This window comes from Elephas maximus, chromosome 3, assembly GCF_024166365.1.
Source record: "Elephas maximus indicus isolate mEleMax1 chromosome 3, mEleMax1 primary haplotype, whole genome shotgun sequence".
NCBI lineage: Eukaryota > Metazoa > Chordata > Mammalia > Proboscidea > Elephantidae > Elephas > Elephas maximus.
The window spans coordinates 174,287,462-174,307,619 of NC_064821.1; the positions used below are offsets into that span (position 1 = coordinate 174,287,462).

The 20,158-nt window shown below is 39.1% G+C and overlaps 1 protein-coding gene across 5 annotated transcripts in view; it reads right to left on the minus strand.

The window, feature by feature from the left end:
• NTNG1 (netrin G1) overlaps positions 1-20,158 on the minus strand; it is a 416,081-nt gene that overhangs the window by 184,964 nt on the left and 210,959 nt on the right. The gene's annotated exons all lie outside the window — the stretch shown is intronic.

Sequence of the window (20,158 nt, forward strand, 5' to 3'; positions counted from 1 at the left end):
TGAGTCTGGAAACTGACATTTATAGGTTACATTGAGGTGCCTCCATCAGGTCTAATAGCTTTGCTACTGACATTGGGGAGAAGCACAGATGTCAGAACCAACAGGTGAGTATAGTCCAAGACTGTGGACATATTTTCCAGAAGCCTAAAAGGTAAGTGTCAGCCCTACCAACACTGACATAGCTGATGACCACAGCTGTGGGGAATAGATGCTATATGCCCTCAAACTGGAAAGATCTACAGGGCAGAATGTTTCCAGTTGCATACTGACCCTTAGGATATGAAGGGCAGTGATCTTGGCAAATGGCAGTGCAACCTCATCTTGTAACCTGCCCCGTTAATTGACCTGTTGGATCCCAACGTGGGATATACATTTAATAACAATATATCTCGAATATTATGGGACAGTCCCAACTTCAGATATTTTTAAGCTGTTGTCACAAAAGTACCTATGTCTTTGTGAGAATGTGAGTCACAAATGTTAGTTCGGAAAACATGGCCACTGTAAGAACAGTAGGGGATAGTTTTGTTTTTGTGACTCTGGAGTTAAAAACTGACTGCTCCTTTTTCTAATGGAACCCCTTACTCATCGCAAAGATTGCTCACCAGCATGGCCTTGGGCTTAAGGCCTGATTGAAGCTGTTGCTTGTTTCAATCTGCTCCCTGACAATACTAATGCCTTGTGGACTTTTTTACTCAGGAACAAAGACAGGAGAGCTTAACCTTTCTGCAATGAGAATACTGGAAGCTCTAGCACAGATTATGGGCCGTAATAGACACCTGTGTAAATCCCCACAGAGGACTACAGTTCGGGTTTTCAAACTGGGGAAGGCAGCAGAGGTCAAGAAGTCCAAGCTTCTAAGAGGGAGCCAAATACATTCTCCAGCCACAAGCCACAGAAAATGGATTCCTACATAGTAACTTAAATTATTGCCTCCATGTCCTGAAAAGAAATACACATGAAAGAAATCAAGTGGGACTGGAAGTGAGCTTTTACAGAGAAAGAAATTACACTAAGGTGACACTATTATAAGTGGTAGAGAAATAGCTTTAAAAAAAATTATTGTCTTAAAATAATTTTTAAAAATCCCTTTAAAATGTTGAAATAAGCCAGAGCATAGATACTGAAATCTCAATAGCACAATGTGGAAGTGGGCTGCCAGCATTTTAAGTTAAAGAAATTTGGGAGAAACAAGGAAGGTTAAAATACCATAGAAGTGGGAACGTTCTGACTTCTGATACCCCTCTGCATCACGACAGTTATTTTGAGTGTTTTGAATCCTAAAAGCTGACTTGATGCTCAAAAATAAGAAATCCCCTGGTTCCTTCTTCCTCTCAATGGTTTGTTTTGTCCAAGGCCTGTTTGAATTCCATTTTCCGAAAGCCACCAGTTTTGAAAGAGTGTGGGAAGACCAAAGCATCTTCTGCTCAAGTGATCATTTAATCACTAGAGACAGGAAGAAAACCTCCTAAGGTGGCACGAGCAAAAGCCATTGTTTTCTGGGTAGATCTTCCTGACTTCTCACATTCCTTACTTCTTTCTAACTCCTCTTCCTAATTCATTAGCTATTTAAATGTTGGGTATCTACTATGTTACCAACACTGATTCTGACTGATAGCAACCCTACAGGACAGAGTAGAACTGCCCCATAGCGGGAGCGCCTCCTGGTGGATTCGAACTGCTGACCTTTTCGGTTAGCAGCCTTAGCTCTTAACCACTACGCCAGCAAGGTTTCCCAAACACTGTGAAGAACACGAAAATCATACAGCAAAATGTTTCTAAATTAGTAATGAAGATAAAACATATATAAGCAACAATCATGTCTTTCTCAAATGGCGTACTCATGCTCCTAAAGAAAGTAAAGTGTGCCCTTGAGGATAAATGGAGTGACTAACATCACAGGGCTTCTCCCAGGATTGTCCATTTTACCTCTTGGTCCAGAAATAAAAAGTATTTTTTATATGAAAAGCAGACAGACATTTAATAGAGTAAAAATACAAAACGAGTTTGCAAGCATTTTAGGAAATAACACATAAAAAAATTCATTTTTGGGGTGGGCTGATTTGAGGGGTATGATTTGGGCTGAGCAAGAGTGTGAAGGAGGTGGAGTCTGGGTGGTTCCACCAGCTCACTGCATATGATACTTCATCCAAACCTCCCTTGAGTGGTTGCAGCAAAACTAGTCTTATCAAGACTGAGAATTGTGAATTAAACCATCTCAGCATCAAATTCCTGGCCTGAAAATGTTTGCTGCACCTCACCCCCTTGACCGTCTGGATGATATTCTTACACTTGTCACCTGAAAGGAGAGGCTAGCACTTGGACCAATAATGCATTTTTTTTTTTTTTTTATAAATGTGGTTTATTATCATGGTAGCCAAACACCTAGAGCATAATTACAATATTGATCCCTAAACTTCCATGCTCAGAAAATCTAATTTAGCAAAAAAGTTGGTGTTCTTTATCAAGTACTCCCAGGTTGCTAGAGACACACCTGTTCATTAACAACATCTTTATGTTGATGGCTTTCCTGAAAAAGAAGCACCTTTTTGGTGATCTCTTATTTCCAAAAAGGCCTTCTAGAACCTAAAGAAGTACTTTATCTATACTCTCATGACTCATTCATTCACTCACTCATTCTTTCATTCAATAAATAGTTATTGGATACCTGGATATGTCTGACACTGTGCTGTGTGCTGGGTGTGTTGTTTGGTGCTGTCAAGTTGGTCCTGAAACATAGTGACCCTATGTACAACAGAACAAAACACTGCCTGGTACTGCACCATCCTCACAATTGTTGTTATGCTCGAGCCCATTGTTGCAGCCACTTTGTCAATCCATCGGGTTGCAGGTCTTCCTCTTCTCTACTGACCCTCTACTTTACTAAGCATGATGTCCTTCTCCAGTAACTGATTCCTCCTGATAACATGTCCAAAGTTAAGTGAGGTGAAGTCTCACCATCCCCATTTCTAAGGAGCATTCTGGCTGAACTTCTTCCTAGACAGATTTGTTCGTTCTTCTGGCAGCCCACGGTATATTCAATATTCTTCACCAACATAATTCAAAGGCGTCAATTCTTCCTTAGTGTTCCTTATTCATTGGTCAGCTTTTGCATGCATATGAGGCCACTGAAAATACCATGAATTAGGTCAGGCTCACCTTACTCCTCAAAGTGACATCTTTGGTTTTCAACACTTTAAGAGGTCTTTCACAACAGATTTGCCCAATGCAATATGTCATTTGATTTCTTGACTGCAGGTTCCATGGGCGTTCATGGTGGAGCCAAATAAAATGAAATCCTTGACAACGTCAATATTTTCTCCATTTATCATGTTGTTGCTCATTGATCCAGCTGTGAGGATACAGTGTGTGAATAAAACAAATACAATTCCCATCTAAACTAAGCTTACAATTCAGTTGGAAAGGCAGCCCCTAAGCAAGGAAGCAAACAAATAATTACATGATTACAAATGAAAATTAAAAGCTGTAAAGGGAAAACACAGAGTTCATTGAAAGAAAATAGTAATGAGGGGACTTTAATTAGGTGGTAAGGGAGAGCTTCTTCAGGAAGTAACATTTAAATTGAAATCTGAAAAGTGACAAAGAATAAACTTTAGGACTAGGGACTAGGAGGGAGATTTTTTCCAGGTGAAGCGAATAATAAAGGCCAAGGCCTTAAGTCAGGATACAATTTGGGTGTTAGGAGTTGACACGGAGTGATTGTTTCTGGAGCATTGAAAACAAGAGGGAGAGGAAATGCGATGAGGTTCATGAAGTAGGCGGGGAGGACAGCATGCATAAGCTTGAAGGCCAGATAAAGAGTTTGGATGTTATTCCACGTGTAGTAGAAAGAACTTGATGGGTTTGAAGGCGGAACCTGCCATGATCTGATTTTCACTTTTCAGTCTTCTGTCTAGCTTCTGTGTTGATAATGGATTATAAGGGTGTAGGGGGAAACCCTGGTGGCATAGTGGTTAAAAACTACAGCTGCTAACCAAAAGGTCAGCAGTTCGAATCCACCAGGCACTCCTTGGAAACCCTATGGGGCGGTCCTACTCTGTCCTTTAGGGTTGTTATGAGTCAGAATCAACTCGATAGTGATGGGATTTTTTTTTGTTGTTGTTGTTTTAGGGGGTAGAAGCAGGGCAATGGGAAGGAGGTTATTGGAGTGGTTGAATGAGAGATGATAGTGGCTTGGTCTAGGGTGGAAGGAGTGGCAGTGGACAGAAATGGACAGGCTCAAGATGTATTTTGAAGGTAGAATCAATGGAGCTTTATGTCTGCTTAATATTTATGACAGATGAAATATGGGATAGAGATGAGGAACAAAAAGTAATAAGGAACAATTTGTAAGTTTCTGGCTTAAGCAAATAGGTGATTATTATACAGATGGTCCCTTTATAGAGATGTAAAAAATAGGTTTGGGGTTGAGGGAGAGCAAGAGTTCAAGGTTCGAAATGTTAAATTCAATATTCTTGAGAGACATATCACAGAACTAAGCTTTCACAGGGCTTACAATGAGCCACTGTTCTAAATGCTTTGCATTTATTAACACATTTAATCTTCATAAGAGCACCATGAGGGAGATCCTATTATTTTCCCTGTTGTACAGATTAGAAAACTGAAGCACAAAGAGTTTATTTAACTTGCCCGGAATCACAGAGCTAGGAAGTTTCAAAGTCAGAACATAAATCCCAGTAATCAGTCAACAGAGTAGACATTCTTAACGACCGTGTGGTGCTGCCCAGCTATACACTGAGATTTTCAGGTGAATATGGGTCTGAATCTCAGAGGAGATGTTGGCTGGAGTTTATACATTTATGAAACATGAGCTGTAGAAGGTATCTGAAGCTGAGAATGGATGAAAATACTGTGGGAGGCAGTAGAGCGATAAAAGAGTAGAAACTTAAGACTGTGTCTCTTGTTAACTCACCCAGGTACCCATTACTCATTTGTTTACCAGGTCCGAGGATATTGTTCATCCCTCTTGGCAAACCAGCCATGAAATAGGTAATGTATCTCATTAAAAACAAAAGTAGATCTGAGTGAGAGAATTCTAGGTCATCTGAGAGATTAAAATAAGGAAAAGGGTTAACTCCTAGTAAAGAATCTTTTACTTCTGTTTTGGGAGAAGACAGACTGTCCAGTAGACCACTCCCACATGAAAAGAAAGAATATAGTGCCTGCTGTGGGGAAATAAGGGGCTTTCAGGGAGGAAAGATAAACTGTATTTAAAAGTCATATCAATTCCTTGGACTAATGAATTTAGGGATGTGTGAGGAGAAGCAGACTTCACTTGAAAAAATTGTTTGAGAATCCACATTATCAGTCAAAGGTCAATGAGGGTAAAGGGGGGTAAATGAAAGGATGGCTTCAGGTAAAGGTCAGTGGAAGGGATTAATTTAGGGATGAAGTCTTCATATCCTTTAGTTTTCCTAACTCTATTTTGTTATTTCACCTCTTAGCAATCTGCTCCTCTTCACTTTCTGTTGCCTGTTATTCTTCTAATTTTGTATCCTTAAAATCAAGGTTCCCCACGGTCTCATCTTTGGTCTCTTCTCTTCTAGTTTTATGTGAGTCCCTCATTGAGTTTGTTCACAATTAGTTTCAATTATCACTCATACCTTGATGGCACTAAAATTCTCTCTTCAGCTCCAATTTTCCAGGTGAACTTCAGACTCATTTATTCAACTACATAGTAGACATCACTTAGGTGATCCACAAGAACTTTCACACAACATATTGAACTTTTTTTTGTCCTTTCCTTTTCCTTTCATTCCTGAATAATTTGGTCCTAAAGCTATTAGGCAGAGTCCCAGTGGCGCAGTGGTTAAGAGCTCGGCTGCCAACCAAAAGGTTGGCAGTTCAAATCCACCAGCTGCTCCTTGGAAACCTATGGGGCAGTTCTACTTTGTCCTATAGGATACTTATGAGTTGAAATCAACTAGACGGCAACAGGAAAAAAGCTATTAGGAGGGTCCAAGCAATGCAGTTATCACTTTTGTGATGTTCCTGCCAAGGATAAACAATCTGAATCTAATCATGAGGAAACATTAGAGAAACTCAAATTGAGGGATATTCTACAAAATAACTGCCCTGTGATATCCAAATATGTCAGGACCATAAAAGTCAAGATTGACGAATGGTTCCAGATTGGAGACTAATGAAACATGACAACTAATGCCATCTATGATTCTGAACTGGATCCTTTTGCTATAAAAGACGTTATTGGGACAACTGAGGAAACTTGAGGGTTAGATGGTAGGAAAATATTTTAATTTCCTAATGGTGATGGTTGAATTTTATTATGCTACTGTGTGCTGTTGAGCCAATTCCAACTCATAGTGACCCTATATGACAGAGCAGAACTGCCCCATAGGGCTTCCTAGGCTGTAATCTTTACAGAGGCACGTCACCAGATCTGCTCTCCCATGGAGTCACTGTGTGAGTTTGAACCACCAACCTTTCGGTTAGCAGCTGAGCACTTAACCATCGCACCACCAGGGCACCTTAATTGTGTAGGAGGATACCCGTATTTGTAGGGCGTATACATTAATGTTAGTGGGTCACGGGGCACTAGGTTGGCAACTTACTGTGAAATGGTTAAAAAAAAAAAGTTGTTTGTATTTTACTTGCAACTTTTCTATCAGTATGAGATTGCTTCAAAAAAGAATACTAAAATATCCTGTGTTAAAAAAAGAGACTTTGTCATCCTCCCTTTGCCAAGAGGTAATATACAGTATGTATTGCAACAGTGTGTAAGCTTTAAAGTGCATCCCTTCAGGAATTCTGTTTGCCTAGATTAGGTTGGATCAAAGAATCTGTATTTTTTAACAAGCACCCTGGATGATTCTGATGCAAGTAAACTCTGTACCACAGTTTGAGAAACACTGATGTATTTCTTAAGAACCAAGGCTCTGGGTAAAGGTCTTCTAGGTTTGAATTCTGGCTCTACCGCTTAGCTATTGTGTAATTTTGGACTTGATTTTTTGAGCCTTGGTTTCTTCTTCTTTAAAATCAATGTAATAGCACAGTAAAGCTTGCCAAAGTAGGAACTTATGGAAGGTAGAAACCCTTCAGAGATGGAAAACTAAAATATTTTCCACTAAACAAGTAGGAGCTCTGTCAAAGCCAGAAAACTTGTGGGACCCGGAAAAACAAGGCAGTCCTGTTGAGTTCTGGCTTTCATAGGTTTCACTGTGCGAAATACATGATGTTAATTTTTTTTAAATAAACATTCTGTTTTAGACTTACAGAAAATTTGAGAAGATAGGACAGAGAGTTTGCATATACCTTCCACGCAGTTTCTACTATTATTAACATCTTGCCTTAGCGTAGTACCTCTGCCACAATTAAGGAACTAATATTGATACATTAAGTCCACACTATATTCAGGTCTCCCTATTTGTTTATTTTTTACCTAATGTCGTTTTTCTACTACGGGATCCCATCCAGGACACCACATTGCATTAGTCATCATGTGTCCTTAGGTTCTTCTTGGCTCTGACACTTTCTCAGACTTTCCTTTCTGTTACTGACGACTGTGACAGTTTTTACTTTTATTGAACTTTCGGTGAAAGTTTACACTGCAAATTAGTTTCTCATTCAAATGCAACCTCTGCATTGTGTCAGCAGTCCCTCCCCACCTTTCCTTTACACCCTGGGCTCCCCGAGTCCATTTGTCCAGGTTTCCTGTCCCTTCCTGCCTTCGCATCTGCTTCTGGGCAGGTGTTGCCCATTTGGCCTCCTATACTAGATTGAACTAAGAAGGACTTTCCTCACATGCCTTATTGTTTATTTTATAAATCTACATAATCTTTGACTGAAAGGTGGGCTGCAGGAGTGGCTTCAGTGTTGAGTTAGAAGGTTGTTTGGGGGCCATAGTTTTGGGGGTTCCTATGGTCTCTGTCGCACCAGTAAGTCTAGTCTTTTTTGTGTGTGTGTGTGAATTTGACTTTTCTTCTGCATTCTTTTCCCACTCTGTCTGGGACCCTCTATTGTGATCTCTGTCAGAGTGGTGGGTGGTGGTAGTTGGGCACCATCTAATTTTTCTGAGCTCAGATTGTAGAGGCTGTGATTCATGTGGTCCGTTAGTCCTTCAGACTAATATTTTCCTTGTGTCTTTGGTTTTCTTCATTCTCCTTTCCTCCAGACTGGATAGAGACCAATAGATGTATCTTAAATTGCCACTTGCAGGCTTTTAACACCCAGAAGCTAGACACCAAAGTACGATGTAGAACATTTTCTTTAGGAACTATGTTATACCAATTCACCTAGATGTCCCACAAGTCCATGGTCACTAGCCCTCAGCCCCAGTAACTCAGTCCCTCAAGGTGATTGGATGTGTCTAGGAAACTTCTATGACTTTGCCTTAGTCAAGTTGTGCTGACTTCCCTCATATTGTGTGCTGTCTTTCCCTTCACTGGAGTTAACACTTGTCCTCGTTGTGCAGTGGTTAAAAACTTGGCTGCTAACTGAAAGGTCAGCAGTTCAGATCCACCAGCTGCTCCTTGGAAACTCTATGGTGTGGTTCTACTCTGTCCTATAAGGCCGCTATGAGTCAGAATCAACTTGATGGCAACGGATTTTTTTTTTACTACCAAGTTAGTGATTTCCCCTCTCCCCTTCCCCTCCATCATAACCATCAAAAAAAATTTTTTTTATGTGTGTGAACTTTTTCTGGGCTTTTATAATGGGGGTCTCATAAAGTATTTGTCCTTTTGTGATTGACTTATTTCACTCAGCATAATGCCCTCTAGATTCATCCATGTTGTGATGTTGTGAGATGTTTCTGAGATTCATGATGTTAATTTGAATTAAAGTTACATAATGCATGTTAAGTGCTTATCACCTACTATGCAGTATTAAGTGCTCAATAATTTGCATGTGGCATTTTTTTTTTTTATTAAATAACTATTCTCTTCTTCCGTACTCTTTGACTCTGAAAATGACACCAAATCTGTCTCCCAAGCAAGAAAGCTGGGAACCGTTTTTATGCCTTCTGCTTCCTCAACTCCCACATCCAATTTGCCAGCAACAACATTCTACAAATGCAATCCATCGCCATACCTCCGCTTCCACTGCCTTTTCCAGTTTTGAACTGCTTTTTCTCCTGAATTACTGCAACAGCCTCTTAAATAACTTCCCTCCATACAGCATTGCCCTCTTACAATCTATTCTTTACATAGCTGCCCAAGCAATCTTTCTAAAATGCAAATCTGACTGTGCCATGTCCCTCTTAGGACTATTTAATAGATTCCTTATTACCTTCAGGAGTACAATTCAAATTCCTTAGCATATCTTGTAAGATCCTTCAAGATCTGTTCCCTGTGAGCATCTGAATGTCTTTTTTTTTTTTTTCACCTGCTCATGTTCACACCTAATGAGTCAGTCATATGAGCCCAAGTGTGTACGTATGCACAACATAGTGGACCATACACGCTATTATTCAACTCATTTTGTTAATTTGCAATCATGTATTTTTACGTCTTCCCCATTAGGGCTCTATAAGAAGAAGAATAGGCACATAGTAAGTGCGCGACAAAAATTTACTGATCTAAAAGAAGTAGGAAAGCAGGTAGACAGGACAGAAGGAAGGAGGAAAGGAAAGAAGGAAAACAGATATATTAGATATGTTTGAAAAGTATGGAATAAAATGGGAAAGATTTGCTTATAGGTTGGTGGTTGGGAATTAAAGAGATAACTAATCTTAAAGAACTAACCAGGCCCCTAAACTGTTGGTGGAATTTGTATGATGTAATGTATTGCATTAAAAATAATTGAAAAAGTCCAAATCCAAGTGCAGGGTGCCTGTGTGTGCATTTGATACAGTTACTGGGGCTTCTGGTGAGGTTAGAGGGCAAAGACAAATGGGATGAGCTGCAATTATCTCCCTGTCCTTTTGGGTATTCATGTTATCTTCATTTTTCTCCATCAGTCACAGCAGTATTTCTCCTAGTGGTTTAAAGCTGAACACCTCTTTTCAGAATCCCATATTGGCTGACTTATCTAACCCACAGCAACCTTCTGAGTTTACAGGAGGAGCTGAAGACCAAGAGCTTGTTCTTGGGCAATTTAGAAAGACATAATAAAAACTGAGGTAGAAGTGGTGAATGGGGTGGTTTTGTTTTACGATGTCCAAACATGAAGGTGTTTCCATGGTGCAAAACCTTAAAAAAAAAATTAAGATGTGGTAAGGTGGAAATGGGTGGAGAACAAGGAAGCTAGGATATTCTGCTAGAAAAGAAGGAAGAGGGTCTTCGTATATTGTGCCACAGCTCCACCGTGGAGAAAATAGCTCTCTTAATTACAGAAATTCTGAGGATTCTACCTAGTCCAGAGGTTGATTCATCATGAAGCTAATGAAGCTTATGGCTCAGAGCCACTCAATTACAAGTGCTGCTTCCCAGACCTTATACCTAATTGTGTGTTTGTAGTTTTATATTTCTATTTTAAAAAGAGGGCACCAAGAACTCTATAGGCTCCAGGCTTATAAAACAGGCATAGGTAGTATATTTTTAGACCTGCAGCAATGCTTCCACTGAGACACAGTGCATTCAGGGTCCACAGAACTGAAACAACTCCTCCTTCTTCCTTTCTATTCCTCCTTTTTAACTGATTTTCTTCCGTATTTACCCTAAAATGTTATGTTCTCAGCTCTTCCAACCTTAAAATCTATCTTCTCTAAATTTAATTTTCAAAATTTTTACTTGTCCAAGTCCATACCTGATCTATACTATACCACTATTTCATTAAAATGTGAATACATTTTATTTAGATGGGAAAAAACAAAACCAAAAACCATTACTGTCAAGTTGATTCTGACTCATAGCAACCCTATAGGACAGTATAGAACTGTCCCGTAGGGTTTCCAAGGAGCAGCTGGTAGATTTGAACTGCTGACCTTTTGGTTAGCAGCCCAACACTTAACCACTGTACCACAAGGGCTCCTATTCAGACAAACAGGCGCATAATTCTCTTGGTGCAGCAATAAAAATAATCTTCACTTATCTGGAAGACAGGAGTGGCTGTTAGTATCCAAGAGCCACCATCGGAAATCTACAGAAATAAAACGATAAATAGTAAATATTAAGAAAATTTCATGTTTATTAAATCATTCAAGTGTAATGTTAGATATTTTGATGGTTCACAATAAAGTTGATTCTTCCATATCATCTACAATGTAGCAGATTGAGACAAGATCGATATAGGTAAATTGTTTTGAAAATAAAATGTATCATAGTGGGCTACTTTGGGTACCTTATATAGAAAGTGAAATAGTATCTAATAATACACAAACTTTTGGAACATTTGTGCAAAATCTATTGTTAAAGAGAGGCATTAAGTCTACAAAGTAATCATGAAAGACAGAGGAAGCAGAGTCATGGTTTTGAAAAATGCCTCTGGTTGGCATAGGTGAAAAAGAAGATACATTCTCTTTTGGAATGGAAAAGGGATCAATGGTCACTGAATAACTTTTATGGTTAGAAACTGTAAGAGGGGCTGTACATTTGTCATCTCATTTAATCCCCATAATTCCCTATGAGGCAGACATTATTCTAATTTTACAGATGAAGAAACTGAGGTTTAGAGATGTCATGGAACTTACTCAAGATAAATGATAGAGGCCTGTCTGTAAAGATGAAAATGACCCTAGTGTTTGGGAGACCAGAGGATGCACTATGAGACAGTGGGAGATAAATACATAGTGTGAAGTTGAAGTTAGAGGATGCTGAAAGCTGAGTAGTGTTTGTGTTTGATTATGTGGAGGACAGAAAGCTGTCAGTGGTTTGTATAGTAGATGTCTCCAAATATTGGTAGCCTTATTCATTAGTTTCCCAGCTCTCTTTCTAGAGAAAAAGGGTCAAGTTGAAGTCAATATTAGAAGTCATTTCAATCATGTCATGAAGAAGAATCAAAAGGCTAGATTCAGTCAGAATTCTAGGAGTGGGCAAGCAAATAATCCAGGATGTGTCTTATTAATCTTTGCATTCAGCACAATTCCTGGTACACCCTAGATAGTAAGCGATGAGTAAATAAATGAATGTAAAGCAAGCCGTTCCTATAATTAGCTTCTCTGGTTTAAAACAAAATGTAGACTCTTAAAAATTAAAGAGGTGGGCGTGGTCCAAGATGGCAGCTTAGTCAGACACCTCATAATGTCCCTCTTACGATAAAGACCTGAGAAAACAAATGAATAGGATATAGATGACAACTTTGGAACCTTGAGCATCAAAGGCAAGGCTGAAGGATAGGACTGAGTGCCAGGTGGAAGGAGAGATTACACAAAAACTGTGGACATGGTGAATTACAGATTGCCAGTGCCCTGCCAACCAAGCCTGCATGGGGCAGCCATATTGAGACAAAGCATACAGTGTTTCAAGCAGAAGCCTCCATCATCTGGGGTAGGCAAGCAGAAAAGGCTCTGCACCCATGTCCAGAGCCAGGCAGGAGTACTCTCCATCCTGCAAAAGTTAAGTTCACTCACCTCACACACCACACTCCCTAGCCCCCTGTTTTGGAGACCCATGGACCTGTGGAGTCCCACCACTCCCCTCTTCCATTCCCTCCCACACAATTGTGGCCCAATGGCACCTATCACTGCCCTACCCCCTGAACTGGGGGTCCATGGACCAGTGGCACCCACTTCTCCACCAAGCGACCCACACCTGAAGGCTGTGGATGGGTGGCACCCCCTCTCCCGTCCACCCACACATGATGAGAGCCCACAGACCAGTGGTGCCTGCTAAGCCCAGGTATTGGATCCAGGGCCTGAGTACTGGCAGCAACTGCTTCTCTACCTGGCCACCAGTGCTGGAGACCTGGGGACCAGCCACATACCCTCTTCCAATGAACAAACTGCACCAGGGGCCCAAGGACCAGTGGTACCTACTGCTTCACCCAGCCACTGCTGCCAGGAGCCCACAAACTGGAGGCACCTGCTTCTACACCCAGCCATCCATGCCAGGGGCCTAATCCTTCAAGCCACCTACACCAGGAGCCCCAAAGACTGTTGGCACACCCTCCCATGCATCACACTCTCATGGACAGGGCACGCCCTTCTAGCAGGCACCTGTGGACTGGCAGCATCCTCCCTTCTTGCCACCTGCACTGTTATCCCTCCTGCAACTGGAGGCTTGTGCCCACTCCAACCATGCCCATGCAGGCCTGTCCACCCAGGACTGTTGGTGAGGGGTTCCATACCACCCACCTGGTGACCAATGACATGGGCACCCTTACCCGAACCACCCAGCACTGGCAGTATGCACACACAACTTTCAACCCAGTGACCAGTGAGAACATTCCCTACACCCATGCCCAGGTGACTGGCTGAACAGACACATCACATAGCCAGCAACGCCAGATACATCTTCAGCACCCGACAAAACCATTAATCAGAGACCTGTGCTCACACACTCAGCTGCTGCCCAACCTACCTGGAAATAGGTAGTGAGAGCTTTAGTGTGGTCAAACTAATAGCATGCACACCCTGCCTACTTGGATATATAAAAATAAAAGAAAATGAAACAAAAAATCAAGAAGCAGCAAACAAACATACAATAAATAAATGAATATAATAGCACCTTTATGCCTTGGAGACAACAGACAATATCAAATCACATAAAGAAGCAGGACAAGACGGCTCCAGTAGGTGACAAAATAAAGATCATAAAACCTTCTGGAGGAAGAAATGGTAATGGAACTACCTGATAAAGAATTCAAAAGACTAATATATAGGTTCTTCAAGAGATCAAGGAAAACACAGACAAAATCAAAGAAAACACAGACAAAGCAATTAAAGAATTCAAAGAACAAGACAACAAAATAAATAGACAGTGAGAAATCATACAAAAATGGCAACTAGATATCCAAGTGGGCATGGTATGCATGCTATTAATTTGACCACACTAGATATCTGAAAGATTAACAATAAAATTTCAGAATAGATATATCAATAGAAGGACACAGGAGCAGAACTGAATCAATGGAAGACAGAATGAGCAAATTAGAGGACAAATCCCTTGACACTGATTTGTTTGAGGGAAAAAAAGAATGAAGAAAAATGAAGAAAGCCTAAGGATTATGTTGGACACTATCAAGAGGAAAAGTTTGCATGTGATTGGAACTCCAAAACAGTAGAGAGCAAAAAAAAGAACAAAAAGATGAAAAAATCACACACACAAGCAAGAGAACTGTTGAAGAAACTTTCCTAATATCATAAAAAAAAAATGAGGAAATATCCACCCAAGAAGCTCAACAAATCCCATACAGGATAGATCCCAAAACAAAGTCACCAAGACATATCATAATAAAAATTGCCAAAACCAAAGACAAAGAAAGAATCCTTAGAGAAGCTCAGAAAAAACAAAAAGTCACCTGCAAAGGGGAACCAATAAGAGTAAACTCTGATTATTTGGCAGAAACTATGTAGGCAAGCAGGCAATGGGGTAACATATATAAAGTTGAAAAAAATTGCCAACCAAGAATTATATATCCAGTAAAATTGTCTCTCAAATACAAAGGCAAAATTAGGATACTTCCAGATAATTAGAAATTAAGGAAATTTGTAAAAACCAGACCAAACTTACAAGAAATATTAAAGGGAGTACTTTTCACAGAGAACAAACATCAGACAACAACCTGAGGACAGCATCAGCCAGAGGCCAAGCCAGATAAAGAATTCTCCAAAATAATACAAAGTTAAGAGACTGAAAACAAAGGAACCGGCGATGTCAATATGTAAATGATAAAAACGTCAAAACAAAAGACAGAATAAATGGTATAGCTATAGAACTTTCATATGGAGAGGAACTCAAGGTAATACCAAGAAATAAAAGACTGCTTTAAACTTAGGAAGATAAAGGTAAATTTCAAAGTAATCACAAAGAAAGTTAACAAACCTACTAAATAAAAAAGAAGAAAAACATAAAGACTCAGTAAACACAAAGACTCAGAAACAACAACAATGAAATAAATGAAAAGAAAATCCACAAACAAAAAAGAACTCAGCACAGGAAGAAACCAACACCACAAAAAAGAAAGCACAACAAAATGACAAGAGTAAACTCATACCTATCGATAATCACACTGAATGTAAATGTAAAGAGACAGAGAGTGGCACAATGGATTAAAAACAAAAACGAACAAACAAAAATGACCCATCAATATGCTGTCTACAAGAGGCACACCTTAGACACAAAGACATAAATAAACTAAAGCTTAAAGGTGAAAAAAAATATATCAAGCAAACAACAACCAAAAATAACCAGGAGTGGCAATATTAATCTCCGATAAAAGAGACTTTAAGCCAAAATCCACCATAAAAGCTAAAGAAAGGCATTATGTAATGACTACAGGGTCAATCCACCAAAGGACATAACCATAATAAATGTACGTGCACCCAATGACAAAGCTTCAAAATACATAAAACAAACTCTAACAGCATTGAAAAAAGAAATTGTTCCACGATAATAGCAAGAGACTTCAACACATCACTTTCAGTGAAGGACAGAACAACTATAAAGAAACTCAACAAATACACAAAAGATCTAAATGCCACAATCAACCAACTCAACCTCATAGACATATACAGAATGGTTCACCCAACAGCAGAAAGCATGCATTCTTTTCCAATGCACATGGAATATTCTCCACAGTAGACCACATTTTTGGCCATAAAGAAAGTCTCAACAAAATCAAAACCATCAAAATAATATAAATCATTTTCTCTGATCACAGCACTATAAAAGTACAAATCAATAACAGAAAGAAAAAGGAAAAAATTCAAATATATGGAAACTGAACAACACCTTGCTTAAAAAAACAAAAAACAAAACAAAAAAAAACCACTGGGCAATAGAAGAAATCAAAGATGAAATAAAAAAAAAAAAAAAAGAGAATCAAACAAGAGTGAAAACACAACTTACCAAAAGTTGTGTGTCACAGCAAAAGCAGTGCTCAGAGGTCAATTTATAGCAATAAACACATACCCCCCAAATGAACAAAAGGTCCAAATCAACACATTAACCTTACAACTCGAACACTCTTATTCAACATTATACTGGAAGTCCTAGCTAGAGTAATAAGGCAAGAAAAGGAAATAAAACCCAATAGAATAGATAAGGAAGAAATAAAACTATCCCTACATGTAGATAATATGATCCTATAAGTAGAACATCCCAGAATTCCACAAGAAAGCTACTAGAACTAATAGAAGGATTCAGCAAATCAGGATACAAGATCAACATACAAAAATCGGTTGGATTCCTCTACACCAACAAAGAGAACTTTGAAGAGGAAATTAGGAAAAAATAACCATTTACAATAGCCTCCAAAGAGATAAAATACTTAGGATTAAATCTAACCAGGGATGTAAAATATCTACACAAAGAAAACCACAAAACACTTCTGCAAGTAACTAAAAGAGACCTACATAAATGGAAAAACATCCCATGCTTGTGGACAGGAAGACTCAATATTGTGAAAATGTCAACACCACCCAAAGCAATCTATAGGTATAACATAATCCTGATCCAAATTCCAACAGTATTCTTTAATGAGATGGAAAAACTAATCATCAACTTTATATGGAAAGGAAAGAGATCCTGATAAGTAAAGCATTATTTAAGAAGAACATAGTAGGAGGCCCCACATTACTTGATCTCACAACCTACTATACAGCCACAGTAGTCAAAATAATCTGGTTTTGGTACAAGGACATACACATAGACCAATGGAACAGAATTGAGAACCCACATGTAAATCCATCCACCATTGGAGAGCTGGTCTTAGACAAGGCACCAAAGTTCATTAAATGGGGAAGAGACAGTCTCTTTAACAAATGGTGCTGGCAAATGTGGATGTCTATCTGTAGAAAAATGAAATAGGAACCATACCTCACACCATGCACAAAACTAACTTAAAATGGATCAAAGGCCTAAATATAAAACTTAGAAATATAAAGATCATGGAATAAAAAAATAGGGACAATGTTAGGGGGTCTAATATATGGTGTAAATAGAATACTAAACATAACTAAAAATGCACAAACAGCAGAAGATGAACTAGATAAATTTGTTGTTGTCGTCAGGTACTATTGAGTTGATTCTAACTGATAGTCACCCTGTATACAACAGAACGAAACACTGCCTGGTTCTGTGCTATTCTTAACAATTGTTGCTATGTTTGAGCCCATTGTTGCAGCCACTGTCTCAACCCATCTTATTAAGGGTCTTCCTTTTTGCTGACCTCCTTTACCAAGCATAATGTCTTTCTCCAGGGACTGGTCCTTCCCGATAACATGCTCAAAGTATGCAAGATGAAGTCTCACCATCCTCACTTCCAAGGGGCACTCTGGCTGTGCTTTTTCCAAGACAGACTTGTTCGTTCTTCTGGCAGTCCATGGTATATTCAATATTCTTCGCCAACGCCATAAATCAAAGGCATTGGTTCTTCTTCGGCCTTCCTTTTTCATTGTTTAGCTTTTGCATGCATATGAGGTGATTGAAAATACTGTGACCTGGGCTATGCACACCTTAGTCCTCAAAGTGACATCTTTGCTTTTTAACACTTTAAAGAGGTCTTTTGCAATAGATTTGGCCAATGTGAATTCTTTACTGCTGCTTCCACAGGTTTTGACCGTGAGTTCAAGTGAAATGAAATCCTCGACAACTTCAATCTTTTCTCCATTTATCATGATGTTGCTTATGAGTCCAGTTGTGAGTGTTTTTGTTTTCTTTACATTGAGGTATAATCCATACTGAAGGCTGTAGTCTTTGATCTTCATCAATAAATGCTTTAAGTCCTTTTCACTTTCAGCAAGCAAGGTTGTGTCATCTGCATACCACAGGTTGATAAATAGTCTTCCTCCACTCCTATGCCACATTCTTCTTCATATAGTCCAGGTTCTAAAAAATGGGACCTCCTAAAAGTTAAACACTTATACTCATCAAAAGGACTTCTCCAAAAGAATAAAAAGAGAATCTACAGACCAGGGAAATTTTTTTGGCTACAACTTATCGGACAGGAATCTGATCTCTAAAATTTATAGAAAACTTCAACACCTCAACAACAAAAGACAAAAAATTCAATTAAAAAATGGGCAAAGGATATGAACAGACACTTCACCAAAGAACACATTCAGGTAGCTAACAAACGTGAAGAAATGCTCATATTCATCAGCCATTATACCAAACCAAACTCATTGCCATTGAATTGATTCTGGCTCATAGTGACCCTATGGAGAGATATAAATCAAAACTACAATGGAATACCATTTTACCCGACAGTAATGACACGAATCAAGAAAAAAAAAAAAAAACCCAGAAAATAACAAATATTGGTGAGGTTGTGGGGAGACTGGAACTCTTATACATTGCTGGTGGGAATGTAAAATGCTACAACCACTATGGAGAACAGTATAGTGCTTCCTTAAAAAGCTAGAAATAGAAATACCATATGATCCAGCAATCTCACTCCTAGGTATATACACTAAAGAAATAACAGCTGTGACACAAAAAGACATATGCACACCTGTGTTCATTCACAATAGCAAAAAGATGGAAACAACTTAAGTGCCCATCAACAAATGAATGGACAAATAAACTGTACTACATACATGCAATGAAACACTACACAAAGATATACAATAATGACAAATCCATGAAACATCTCACAACATGGATGAATTTGGAGGACATTATGCTGAATGAAATAAGTCAATCACAAAAGGACAAATAGTGTATGAGACTATTATTATAAAAAACAAGAAAAGGTTTACACCCAGAAAAAGTTATTTTATGGTTATGTGCAATAGAAGAGGGAGGGAGGGGAAATTACTAACTAGACAGAAGACACGTATTAATACTGGTGAAAGGAAAGACAATTCACAATATGGGGAAAGTCAGAACAACATGACCAAGGCAAAGGAAGAAACTGAGTGGAACGCAAGAAAAAAGGGCAACTACGGTAATTACTGTAACATAGACAATCCTGTAGCAAAAGCATTAACAAACAGTAATTTATGAATGGATACACAGGTATATAGATATACTAAAGAGGTATAGCAAGGTGTAAGGGAGCACACCCACCCGCAACTACGGGTTTGGGTGTGGATATTTCTACATATACAATTGTGGGTGCTGCATGTATGTTAATATAGGCAATAGAGCACACAAGGGGTATGATCACGGAAACTTCTTAGACATAACCAAACACCTCATTGGATGAAGTTCTTAGGTTCAAAGAAGATCCATAGACTCAGGGGACATCTACATCAATTAGCACAATATAGTTCCTAAAGACTATGTTCTGCATTCTATTTTGGTGAGTAGCATCTGGTGTCTTAAAAGCTAGTGAGTGGCCATCTATGAAACAACTATTGGTCTCTTCCTGTCTGGGGCAAAGGAAAGTAAAGAAAACCAAAGACTCAAAGGAGCAACTAGTTGAAAGGATTAGCTGACCACACGAACTACAGCCTACACAACCCCAAGACCAGAAGAACTACATGGTTCCCAGCTACTGGTACTAACTCCTCTGACTGGGGTCACAGCAGAGGGTTCCAGACAGAGCAGGAGAAAAATGTAGAACAAAAAATCAAATTTACAAAGAAGACCAGACTTACTGGTCTGACAGAGACTGTAGGAACGCCTGAAACTATGGCCCAAAGACACCCTTTTGACCTGGAACTGAAGCCATTTCCAGAGACCACCTTTCAGCCAAACAACAGACAGGCCCATAAAATAACACCTGGGAGGAAAGTGTTCCTTAGAGCAATCATTTATATGAGATCAAAAGGGCAACATTTGCCCAAAAGGAAAGACGGGAAGGCAGACAAAAGGAAACGATGAATCCAGGGTGAAAACGGGGAAAGTGCTGACACACTGTGGGGATTAAAACCAGTGTCATGGAACACTTTATGTACAAACTATAGAATGGGTAACTAATTTGCTCTGTAAACTTTCACCTAAAGCACAATTAAAAAAGAATTAAATTGAAGAAGCAATTATGTCTTCTAGCTCAACTCTCTATCCATTGCATGAATCACTTCTGGAACATCAGGCAAAGATGAGGTATGATCTTTAACTTTTCTCTGTATTTAGAAAGGGACTGTCCAAATCTCAAATCTCAATACATACTTTACTTACAAATCAAGAAAAAG